Genomic DNA, 11635 nt, shown 5'->3' with positions numbered 1-11635 from the left:
TCAAATGGCAGTCCCCCGGCCCACCAATGTGCGTCCTGAGCCCCCCCACAGTTACCTAACCCACCTGTAGGTGGTGACGGTCTTAGAGAGTCATAGCAGCGAAGGCCAGAAGAGATTGTTCTGACCATCCGGTCTGGCCTCCTGCTTCACCCAGGGCAGAGACTCTCATGCTGGGGGCTCCTGCAGCCCCCTCAGAAGGACCATTGGGCAGTTTCTGAGAGAGGTCAGGGCACTAGCTGAAGCCTTGGGTTCATGTCCCTGCTCTGCTACAGATTTCTGTGTGGCCTTGGGCATGTCTCTTAGCTACTCAGGACCTCGCTGCCCCAGCTGTACAATGGGGATATCAGCCTGTCCTGCCCATGGGGGGTGGAGTGGGGATAAATACAGTAATGCTTGTGAGACGCCCAGATACCATGGTGATGGTAGCCAGATAAATGGATGGATTGTCTGGTTGGCCCCCGGCATAGCCCGGGCTGTAGAAGTTCCCACGGTTGAGCGTGAGGCTCCTCTAGCTGCTGTTCCCAATGTGACTGTTCTCCCCATAGAAACGGTCCTGTGGGGCATTTCAAAGTGCGCTGGCTGCACTGTGCGGGACACCTGCCCTGGTGGTTTCACCACAGCATCGAAGGGGTGCCCTGTACCCGGGTCCACTCACATTATAACTGCGCCGGGATTTTGGAAATGCTCCACAGCTCCAGAGCTGTTCAGGGCTGCCCCCAGTCGCAGCAGAGGGGGGTGTGGGGAGGGTTCCCCGCTGGTGGGGGAGGAGACGGTGAACTCTGTGCAGAGTTCAGGGCAGATATAATCCCTCCAGGCCAGGCTGCAGTAGTGCAGCGAGGTGACCCATGTTCCTAGTGCCCACCCTCCTCCAGGGAGAAACTGCACAGCATTGAGAGTGTCCTGGCTGTGTGCCCCCCGAATGTGCAGAGCTTTCCTGAGGCCCTGTGGAGCAGAAGCGGCCATCTGCCTTCCAGAATCCCCCCCGGAGACGGCCCAGCGATGGGGACCAGCACTGCAAGTCAGGCTGAAATTGCTAGGGCAATTCCCATTCTGCGGGGAACCCATTCCTGGCAGGATGCCATTTCTGCTGAGCAGCAGCACTGTGAGAACTGAATCTAGGTGACCTCCATGGTGCTGGGGACACAAATTCCTGTTTCTTTCAACGGACAGAACGTCTTGGGGACCTCGTGTAAATCTGGCTGCAGACAGACCATTACCTGGGGATTTGCAGGTCCTGCTGAAAATAGAGAGTTATTCCGTGCTTGGGGCTCTCCGCAGAATGCTATCTGCAAACTCTCCCCCAGCTTCTCCACTCTGGTCTCGTCATGTCAGCCTAAGGAGGTACTTCCCACAATGCACAGTCAAGCTGTGGAACTCCTTGCCAGGGGATGTTGTAAACGCCAAGACTATAACGGTTCAAAAAGAACTAGACCAGTTCCTGGAGGATGGGTCCATCAATGGCTATTAGCCAAGATGGTCAGGGATGCAACACCATGCTCCGAGTGTCCCTAAACCTCCATCTGCCAGCAGTTGGGAGTGGACGCCAAGGGATGGATCACTAATAAACTGCTCTGTTCTGTTTATTCCCTCTGAAGCACCTGGCATTGGCCACTGTTGGAAGACAGGATCCTGGGCTAGATGGACCATTGGTCTGACCCGGCATGGCTGTTTTGATGTCATCCCCTGCCCCTTCTGCCCCACCGATGATGCCAGCTTTGACTGCCTACTTGTCTGCTTCTCTGCCATTCTCACCTTGGCCTCCTACACGACTGCGACCCCCTCCCAGGACTGATCTCTGAGGCCACTCCCTCCTTTCCCCCTCCCCCCCGCATGTCCCTCCTCCAGGCCGGGTCATGCCTCCAGGATCTTGGCCAGCTAACAGTGGTGAGGGGGCAGGGGCAGTTGGGTATAGTCGATGTGTATTTATTCAGTTCCCCACCCTTTGTATGTTTACATGACGCCCTGAACTGTCCACTCCTTGGAGCTGGGCCTGCATCTCCCTGTCCATGTAGGTGATGCCTTGCAGGCTGTGGGACCTGCAGTAACCCAGATACTGCATTATAACAACTGCAGGGGCTCTGGCCCGGTGTCCTGGCTAGAGCTGAGCCTGCTGGGCTGGTGGCAGGGGGTACGTCTCTACGGGCCCAGTGTTGGCACAGTAGCTATTTCCTGTTACTGGGTGAGCTCAGGGTAAAGAATAAAGATGTTGTGAGTTGGGATCAGGTGCTGTACAGGTGACATTGGATTATTGGTTTCAAGCCCTAACTGCCTCTGTGCGGTTTAATCACAGATTCTTCGTTTCAAGAGCTCAAGTCAAACCATCAGTGATGAATTTTCCTGGGAAACTCACTCAGCAGCTCCTTCCACCTGCTCTTGTAGGTCAGGCCTCTTATTCCCCTGGGGATATTTAATTCATTAGGAATTGGCCCCTCTCCTTCGCAGGTTAACGGCAACCCTCTCCGGGTGCTAGAACTCCCTTCTGGAGAGCCCCCGACCCTAGGGTGACCATGCTTCCCTCTGCTGAATACGGGACACCCAGTAAAATTACTCGTATTCAAGCGAGTTCAATGGCAATCGATCAGAACTATGCAGGACAAACATTCACATTAACATCAAGTTGACTGAGACCCTTTTAAAATTTACCTTATTCTCTTTAAGACTTTAGGGTTCACATGGGAGGGGTGCTACCCCCCCACCCCACTCCACCTCACACACACACACACACACACACACACACAGAGGGAGAGGTGACACATACGCTCCCGTACACCTCTCTCACGGGGTGCAGGAGAGATGTGTGACCAACCAACCTGACCACCCCTGCCTGGTGCTCTCTGCCCTCCATGCCTGCCCGCCTGTCCTGGTTCCTGGCACCATATCTTCCCAAGGCAAGGTGTGTATGTGGGTGTGTGTGGGGGGGACAACACACAGGGTCACATGCCCCTTCCCCCTCCCATTTCTGCCAGGGTTCACACCAGAATGGGGCCAGCAGCAGCCTTTTGGCAGTGCGAGAAGGAAGGAGCCTGCCGGCCAGGTTGCAATGAGCTGAGCTCTCCACACAGGGCTGGAAATGGGACATGCCCTGCCGGGGTGGGGGGTGGGATATGGAGGAGCACTGGGACTGGGGATGTGTGTGAAGGGGCAAAGCAGGGAGAGGACAGTGAGGGGGGAGCACGTAAAGGGCTGATGTGTGGGCAGCAGAGGTGACACGTAACTGGCTGCTGCCTGGCGCCTGCCCACGCTCACCAGGCACCGTAGCTCACAGCCAGCGCTGGCTGGAAACGGGCCGGGGCGGGGTCCTGCTGGCCGAGAGCTGGCATGCAGCGGGGGGGCGGGAAGGGGGAGCGGCCGGCCCCTCACACTGCAGCTTGGCCCCGCCACCAGCCTGGCACACCCACCCCCATTGTCGGCCACGGGACTCCCCACTCACTGCTGGTGGGTGGCAGCTGGCGAGCAGGGACCCGGCCAGCAGCAGGACCTGCCGGTACTGATGCGGGGGAGACAGAAAATACGGGACAATTTGCCTGTTTTTAAGAAAAAGTCGGGACTCCTGCAGGGGGGCTTAAATACGGGACTGTCCCTTTAAAATCGGGACGTCTGGTCACCCTACTGACACCTGCTGCTGGTCCGACTCCTCTCTGTGGCTCACTGAGGAGCCTGGGCCGGGTGCGGGGCTGACTGCGTCTCGCTGCTGAGAGGCCAGCTGCCCTGCCGCCCCCGGGCGTGGCTGGATTCCCTCTGCGCGGAGCTGGCTGCTCCCCAGCCCTGTCGCTCTTAGGCAGGACAGGCCCCCTTGGGCCACAGGAATCTCGGGGCCTCTCAGATTCCCTGGGAAGCGGAGCCAGCGCCTGGCCATAGGCGCCTTTCTAATGCTGCCCTTCTGAGGACCCAGCAGGTTACAGCGAGAGAGAAAGAGTTGTAAGGACGCCTGGCTGCTGAGCCGTGTCCCCTGGGGACCCCTCTCCCCAGGGTAACATAGAGCCACTCGGGGGGTGTTAGAGCGAGGTCATCTCTGCACGCCGCAGGGCTCACAGCAGAGACTTGGTAAGAGCCAGAAAACCAGATCTCCATCCCTGGCCAGAACGCAAGTGCTACTAGTCAGTGCAAAACCCCCCTGGCATCAACGCAACGGTGAGACGGGCCCGGATTCGCGCAGGGAATTTCAGACGCACGCCGCCCTTCGCGTCCGGCTCAGACGTCTGCCGTGTGTTTGTGGCTGTGCAGGATCCTACATTGCAGGATGGGGGAGGAGCAGGAGGCAGCAGGCTGAGCCCAGAGCAGATCAGCAGGGAGGGGAAGGCTGCAGAGGGCCTGCCAGGCAGCTTGCGTCTGATTTCAGGGCCTGAAAGGACCATTATGAATGGTCGTCGGACCTGCATAGCACAGGCCCCGGAACCTCACCCAGCAATACCTGTGCATTGAGGCCAGCAACTTGGGGTTGAGCTAGTGGTTAGAAAGCGAGTCAGGCTTTGTCTACACTACACAGCGTTTAGTGACATGGCCAGGAAGTGTAAACGCTGTTTGTTGGCAATACTTCCACCCCCTATGAGCAGGGTTCATGTTGGCCACAGGAGAGTGCTCCTGCTGACAACGAGCTGGTCACACTGCCACTTGCCAAGCGGGGGGAACATTTTAAAGCACCTGTTAAGGTTCAATTGGCAGTGTAGACAAAGCCTAATAAGTCTCTACTGAGAGGCTCCAAGCGATGGGGACTCCAGCACACCCCTACCCATACTGGGGCAATGGCTAGCTGCCCTGGCTATTAAACGTTTGCATCTTATTGCCCGTTGGAATTCAGTGATTCCAGTGGAGAGACGCAGCGAGGGCGTGATATGGGCAGAGCAGCTGGCCGGGGGATGAGCTCACTGCTGTGTTTCCGTACTTGAAGCTGTGTTCTCTTGCCATACAGGGCTTGCCAGGCCAGCACCGTCAGAGCCAACTGCCAAGTGGAAACGTTCATGGCCCCAGGAGGGTCCCATGCTGTGGACCAGTAGTCTGATGATCCATTTCTCAACTGTCAGTTCTTCTTCCACCACTGATGGCTAAGGAAACAGCTAGTTCTGCTGGGTGGCTGGCCAGGTGTAAATCAGTTGGCACGTAACCCTCCAGAGACTAGCGCTAAGCTAGTGATTTCCTGTTCTCTAGAGGGGCTGGTTGTGATCCGTTCCCACTCGCGGGTTACAGAGCTCAGGGAGGTCTCTGTAGTTAGATACGTTGGGAAATTATTCATCAGCTTTCAAATAGCAACGGTCCCAGTCAGCATGAAAACCTCAGAAGGGAGGAGAGAGCTGAGCCTTGAGCTGGCTTCAGCGTCCTGGGTTTCATAAACCACTGGCCGCTCTTCTTGCCACAATCAGTGGCCCAGGCTTGCTCCCGCCCGGCAGAGTCCACGTGTAACACAATTCTCCTGGGATGGTTGTCCCTGGTAAATGGTGGAGCTTTATAAAATCATTCTGGAAGCAGACTGAAAAACACTGGGGCTTACTCTGCTGCCCCGTCACACTGTGTAGCACCTTGCAGCCTGACTAGCCCTGAAGCGCCAGCGACTAATAAGACTTGGGCAACACAGTGGTACGTGGCCATAGTAGGACGAGAGCCTGAGACCTAAGCCCTTGTACCACAGGTCTGGTCTGAGGCAGGCCCCACTCACAGAGTCTGGCAAGAACAGGGCGGATATTGCAGAAACACACATTGCTAAGAAGTCACCGAGTACTTATGCAAACACATCCCAAAAAAGCCACAAAAGTAAAAACTGAAGAATCTTGCACATAATGGCCATGGCAGTAATATGACTGAAACAAAATGCCACAATACTGGCCTGTATAGCCGGGATGTGGTCGTTGGGCAGTTTGCCAGCTGCCTGCGCAGGGCTGGGGTGGTACACAGAGGGGACACCCGCACGCAGCCAAACACCTATCAACCCCTAACCACAGGGACATGGGCAATGGCCTACTAAGGGCCCAGTGCATGCAGGGCCACATGTGCATCCGCCATGCCCGGCTCCGTCAGAGGCCGTGTGGATGCAGAGCCAACGCCGCTGAGGCTGGGGGTAAAGGTCGGCCTGAAACTGGCCAGGCGTGTGGTACTTGCTGTTGCCAACAGGAAGCGGAGGGCTCTGGACGGGATGCAGCGTGCGCTAGGCGGAGCCTTTGGTGCAGCACGATGCTCCCACACTCACTCCTTGCTACATAACTTAAAGCTGCTTTGGAGCAGCTCTGGACCCGCTGGGGAGAGCCTGCTGGCAGGCTTGAGCTCCTGTTGCCACCTTGACTTTCTCTTGCATGTGCCCAGCTGCAGTGCGGGTCCCCAGAGGCCACTTATCTTCACTGAAACCAAATTCAACTGAGAAACGAGGCACGCATTGCGCCCAGGGAGGGCGAGGATCCATCGGTGCACACTGCCAAGGGATGTGGGGGATTCTCCGACTCATGGCTGCCCGTCTGGGAGGTGCCTTAGCCAACACACGTTACTGGGCTCCGTACAGGTGACCCTGGCCTGGGCTGGACAGGTGGTCGGACGGGATAAGCTAATGGTCTCTTCTGGCTTTAATCTCAATCAATGACTGGCCGCTGCTTAGTGCAAATCACACTCCTTTTGCGGGGCAGTTGTGCACCTCACACCTTTTTCAGCGGCTTCACACCCTAGGATGGGAGGAGTTGGTTCAAAGGTTATAAATGCTGCCTTCTCCTGCTGCGGCCTCATCCCCGCTCCGACTTCCCCCGCTTGTGATTTAGACATTTTTAAGGTGGTTTAAATTATTCCTGACCACCAGGCTTCCAAACCCAAATCTGGTGGGTAGCAGAGGGTGATGCAGAGCCGCTGGGCATCAGGCGAGGAGAAGGGGCCCGCCCTGAGAGGTGGTGGTGCTCAGGGTGGCTGGAGGGTTCGTGACCATTCCCACTCACAGCCGCCGTGCCCTGCGATCTGTGGCTGTTGAGCCCCCTGGAGTATTGGCCCCAACCCCCTCCCAGGAACTGGGGCTCGGCGGTGCTGCTCTGTTACCACCTGGACAACGCTGTGATCAGGATCATCACAGGTAAGGGCCAGGCCTGGCCCAAGCACCTCCCACTGCTCGGCACTGGTGGCCAATGAGCCAGGAGGGCCGGAACGGTGGGGCCATGGATGCATCACTTTTTACTGGCCATAAGGGCAAGTGGGGGAGAGGGAGGTGGCGGATAGGAGCGAGCGGGAGGCAGGGTGTTAGGGGGAAGAGGCGGAGTGGGAGCAGGGTCTCAGGGTGGGGAATGGATTGCGCAAGGGTGGGGCACGGGGGTGAGGCCTCAGGGGCAATGGCAGCATGGGAGGCGGGGCCTCAGGGGGGAGGGGTGGTGCAGGGGCAGGGCCACGATTTGGGTGCCGGTGCTCCCCCCCTTTTAGGGGGGCTTCCTCCGCTCCTGCCCTGAGCCAGTCCCTCATTCCCAGGCAGGGGGTGCCTGTGAGGTGCACCAGAGTGCCGGGTGGGCAACTGAGGCAGGGCTGCCAGGTGATGAGCTCAAGGCACTCGGTGGACTACCCTGGCGGAAGGGGTCAGCGAGGGCTGGCTGTGGCACCTGCCTGGCCCCTTCGCTCTCTTGCTGGCCCAAGTCCCTGCTGAGCGAGGGGCGATGCATGCCCCATGGTGCCCCTCTCCCCAACGGACCCGTTAATAGTCAGCTGCAGTGCCTATTGCAGCTGCACCGGGGGGCCGCAGGGGAAAATGTTTGGGACCCCCTGGTCTAAATAACAGACCCCCTGCGCATCCATGCTCCTGTCGAGGCGAGACACAGAGCTGGCAGGGGCGAGAAAGGGCAGGACAGCCACAGACCTATCACGCTGCTGGGACCTGCGATAGTCCCTACAATAACAACGGATGCTGTGCAAAGCACTGCCATGGCCACCCCCCTTCCGCAAAGGCCGACAGCCCCCGGCATGCACGCCGAGTGGGAGGGCCGTGTCTAGCACCCCCTGCAGGGTCACTGGGGTAAGTATCCCATGGTCAGCTACAAGTGAAACCAGAGGGAGCGAGACCTGGGGTTCCTCACCCCAGAACCAGGGGGCTTGCTCTGAGTGACCCCGACATGCCCAGGGCGTGTGCTCAGGTATGGGCTTCCCAGGGAGCGCCAGGCGCGTTTCCATGGGGTGGAGGTGGGCTGACTGAGAGGCCTGGGGAATGGGCTGAATTCCACACGCACCAGCTGTCTCCAGTGGGACCGCCTGTGCCCGTGGGCTGGTACTAGCCCGCCGTTCGCCTGAATCGCACGCACTGTGTTCCTCTGCCATCGCCCAGGCCTGGCGCTGAAGTGCCCACCGTACAGCACCTGCTGTTCAAGGCCCTGCGTGGCACGTTACGCTGTGGGGCAGGGGCGCTGGCAGGCTGCTGCACTGCCCCTTCGCCGGCCCCACAGCCAGACCCATCCTCATTGGGCAGGAGCCCTTGGAGCGTTTCGTTTGGGAGGATGTTCTGCTGGCACGTGTACACATGCTGGGCCGGGGGCTAGTCAGGTCAGGCCCCATTGTGCTGGGTGCTGTGCTAAGAAATGCAGGTGCTGTCCACAGAGCTGATCTCTAAGACCAGGTGTTGCAGGGGGATGAGACACTTGTTACATCCCACCCCAGGTTTACATGGACAAGTGGTACCTGCTCTGGACTGAGGCTGAAGGGGGAAGCTGGTGCAGTGGAGAGCTGGGGCTGGCAGCACCCGGCCAGGCCTGGGGCTGGGGTTTGCAGAGGGGCATGTGGGTGTAACGGGACTATAACACCTCGAACACACTGCAGAGTGGCAGTTCCCCAGCTGCGCCTATGGGGGCCACCGGCTGACCTAACAAACGTTTTTCGTGCTGGCAACAGAGTAGAAATCCTTGAACAGGCGTAAGTGACCCTGCGACAATTCCAGAGGGTGGCGCGTGTGATCGTGTTGCCAGCTGGTGGGCGCGGAGCAGACCTTCCAACTGTCCCGCTTCAATGCTCGACCCCCCCCCGCCCCCGTTAAAGGACAGTTGGCTCTAGCCCCCCTACACTCCCTCTTCCCCCCGACTGAGAGCCCCCCCCCCAAACTGAGGGTTGTTGCAACCTGGTGCTGGGGGTTGCAGTGCCGGATTTGGCCAAGATGTTCCTCCATCTCCGGAGGGGTGGACGGGCTAAACCTGAGTGGCACTGCACCCCACTTTAGCCACTTTAAATGGTGGGAGGGATGCTGTAGCGGAGAGGGGAAAGCCCCCTATTAGTGATGGTTACTAGAGGTTCATCCCACCCGGCTGGGGGGCCAAGAGCATGTTATGAAGTGGATCTGTTCCTTGGGGGGGGGGTTGGGCTGGCGTTGTGATTTATCTGCGGCTGACAGCACTTGCTGTAACTCTTGCTGCTGGAGTCGGCGTGTTCTGACCCCGTCGTGTGACGTGGGGATGCACGAACATGCCCCTGCCCGGTGCCAGCCCTGGTGCGTGTCACACTCTTGTGCCAGTGGATGTCCCCTTCCCCTCTCACACAACGCTGCCGATTGCTCTGCTTTTGCTCAGCCCCGCACGCCCTGGGGCCGTACGGCGGCCGTTCCGGCTGGAGGGATTTTCCATTGAACAAGGTGGGATGCTAGCTCTCTTCCCAGGCAGCCCCTCGGCCCCCACTGCTGCCTCCAGAGCCTCCTGCTTTGCCTGCTGCTCCCACCCAGCAGGACGTGGGCCTGTGGCACTTCCCCGGCTCTCCCCTGGGCGTCACGGCAGTGCTGGGTGCTCAGCCCATCGGGCTCTCAGCCTCGGCCTCTGGCTTTCAGGCCTTTTCCCTACTGGGGGCTCTGGTTCTGGCCTGCTCTCTGGATCCTTGGCCTCTGCTGGGCTCTCTGGCGCAAGGCCTGCTCTGGCTCCTGCTCAGCCTCCTGGGGGTTCTGCTTTGGCCAGCTGCTGGGTGAGGCAGGGCTGGGCTCCGAGTCTCTCCCCCTTTCCCTGCCAGCCCGTTTGTGTCTCTGACCCCTCCACGTCTCCTCTCACAGGAACAAAGGACTGAAAGGGCCCCTGCCTCGGGAGGCCACCGCAGCAGCCCCTCCTGTTCAGGGTCCCTCTTACAGCCAGCGAGGTTTCTTGCCCCCGCTACTCCTAGTGGGAGGCTGTTCCAGAGCCTCGCTCCTCTGACTGACAGTTAGAAACCTTCTTCTCCTTTCCAGCCTGAACTCACCCCCATTTGTTCTGGTGCTAGCCTCCTCTTGGAGCGTCAACAGCTTTTCTCCAAGCCAAGCTCCCAGTCTCCTCTAGGTCCCTCTACGCCCCCAACCCGTCTCTGCAGCTGTCCCAGCTTGGACTCCTTTCTTGAACACCAGTGACCAGAACTGCATGCAGCACTGTCAAGGTTCCTTCCCCACTCTGAACTCTAGGGTACAGATGTGGGGACCTGCATGAAAGACCCCCTAAGCTTATTCTTACCATTTTAGGTTAAAACTTCCCCAAGGTACAAACTTTGCCTTGTCCTGGAACAGTATGCTACCACCACCAAGCATGTTAAACAAAGAACAGGGAAAGAGACCCTTGGAGACGTCTTCCCCCAAAATATCCCCCCAAGCCCTACACCCCCTTTCCTGGGGAAGACTTGATAAGAATCCTCACCAATTTGTACAGGTGAATACAGACCCAAACCCTTGGATCTTAAGAACAATGAAAAAGCATTCAGTTTCTTATAAAGAATTTTAATATAAGAAAAGGTAAAAAGATCACCTCTGTAAAATCAGGATAGTAAATACCTTACAGGGTAATCAGATTCGAAACATAGAGAATCCCTCTAGGCAAAACCTTAAGTTACAAAAAGACACAAAAACAGGAATATACATTTCCTCCAGCACAGCTTATTTTACCAGCCATTAACCAAAAGGAAATCTAACGCATTTCTAGCTAGATTACTTACTAACTTAACGGGAGCTATAAGGCTGCATTCCTGATCTGTTCCCGGCAAAAGCATCGCACAGACAGACGACCCTTTGTTCCTCCCCCCCCTAGATTTGAAAGTATCTTGTCCCCTCATTGGTCATTTTGGGTCAGGTGCCAGTGGGATTACCTTAGCTTCTTAACCCTTTACAGGTGAAAGGGTTTTGCCTCTGGCCAGGAGGGATTTCATAGCACTGTATACAGAAAGGTGGTTACCCTTCCCTTTATATTTATGACAAACACTCACCAGTGCCTTGTACAATGGCACTAACACTTCTCCATCTCTACGGGAACTGCCAGGCCTGATGATCCTAGGATCACCTTTGCCACATCACACTGGTGGCTCAGAGTCATCCTGGGATGGACTGATAGAGCCACAGATTCATAGATCAGAAGGCCAGAAGGATCCATTGTGATTATCTCGTCTGAATTCCTGTATTGCTCAGACCAAAGAGCTACCTCAAAGTAATTCCTAGAGCGGAGCTTTTAGGAAAACATCCAATCTTGATTTGAAAACCATCAGAGATGGAGAATCCACCAGGACCTTTGGTAAATTGTTCCTGTGGTTAGTTACCCTCACTGATAAAAAGGTACGCCTTATTTCCAGTCTGACTGTAATCAAGTCACCCTTAGCTTTCTCTTTGTTAAGCTAAATAGATTGAGCTCCTTGAGTCTATCACCATAATCATTCTTGTGGCTCTTCTCTGAACCATCTTCAATTTATCAACATTCAGGTCTTTCTTCTCCTCTGT

The sequence above is a fragment of the Dermochelys coriacea genome, chromosome 2 (assembly GCF_009764565.3).
Source record: "Dermochelys coriacea isolate rDerCor1 chromosome 2, rDerCor1.pri.v4, whole genome shotgun sequence".
Classification (NCBI taxonomy): domain Eukaryota; kingdom Metazoa; phylum Chordata; order Testudines; family Dermochelyidae; genus Dermochelys; species Dermochelys coriacea.
The sequence above is the reverse complement of the archived record's forward strand: the minus strand, read 5'-3'. Positions refer to the sequence as shown.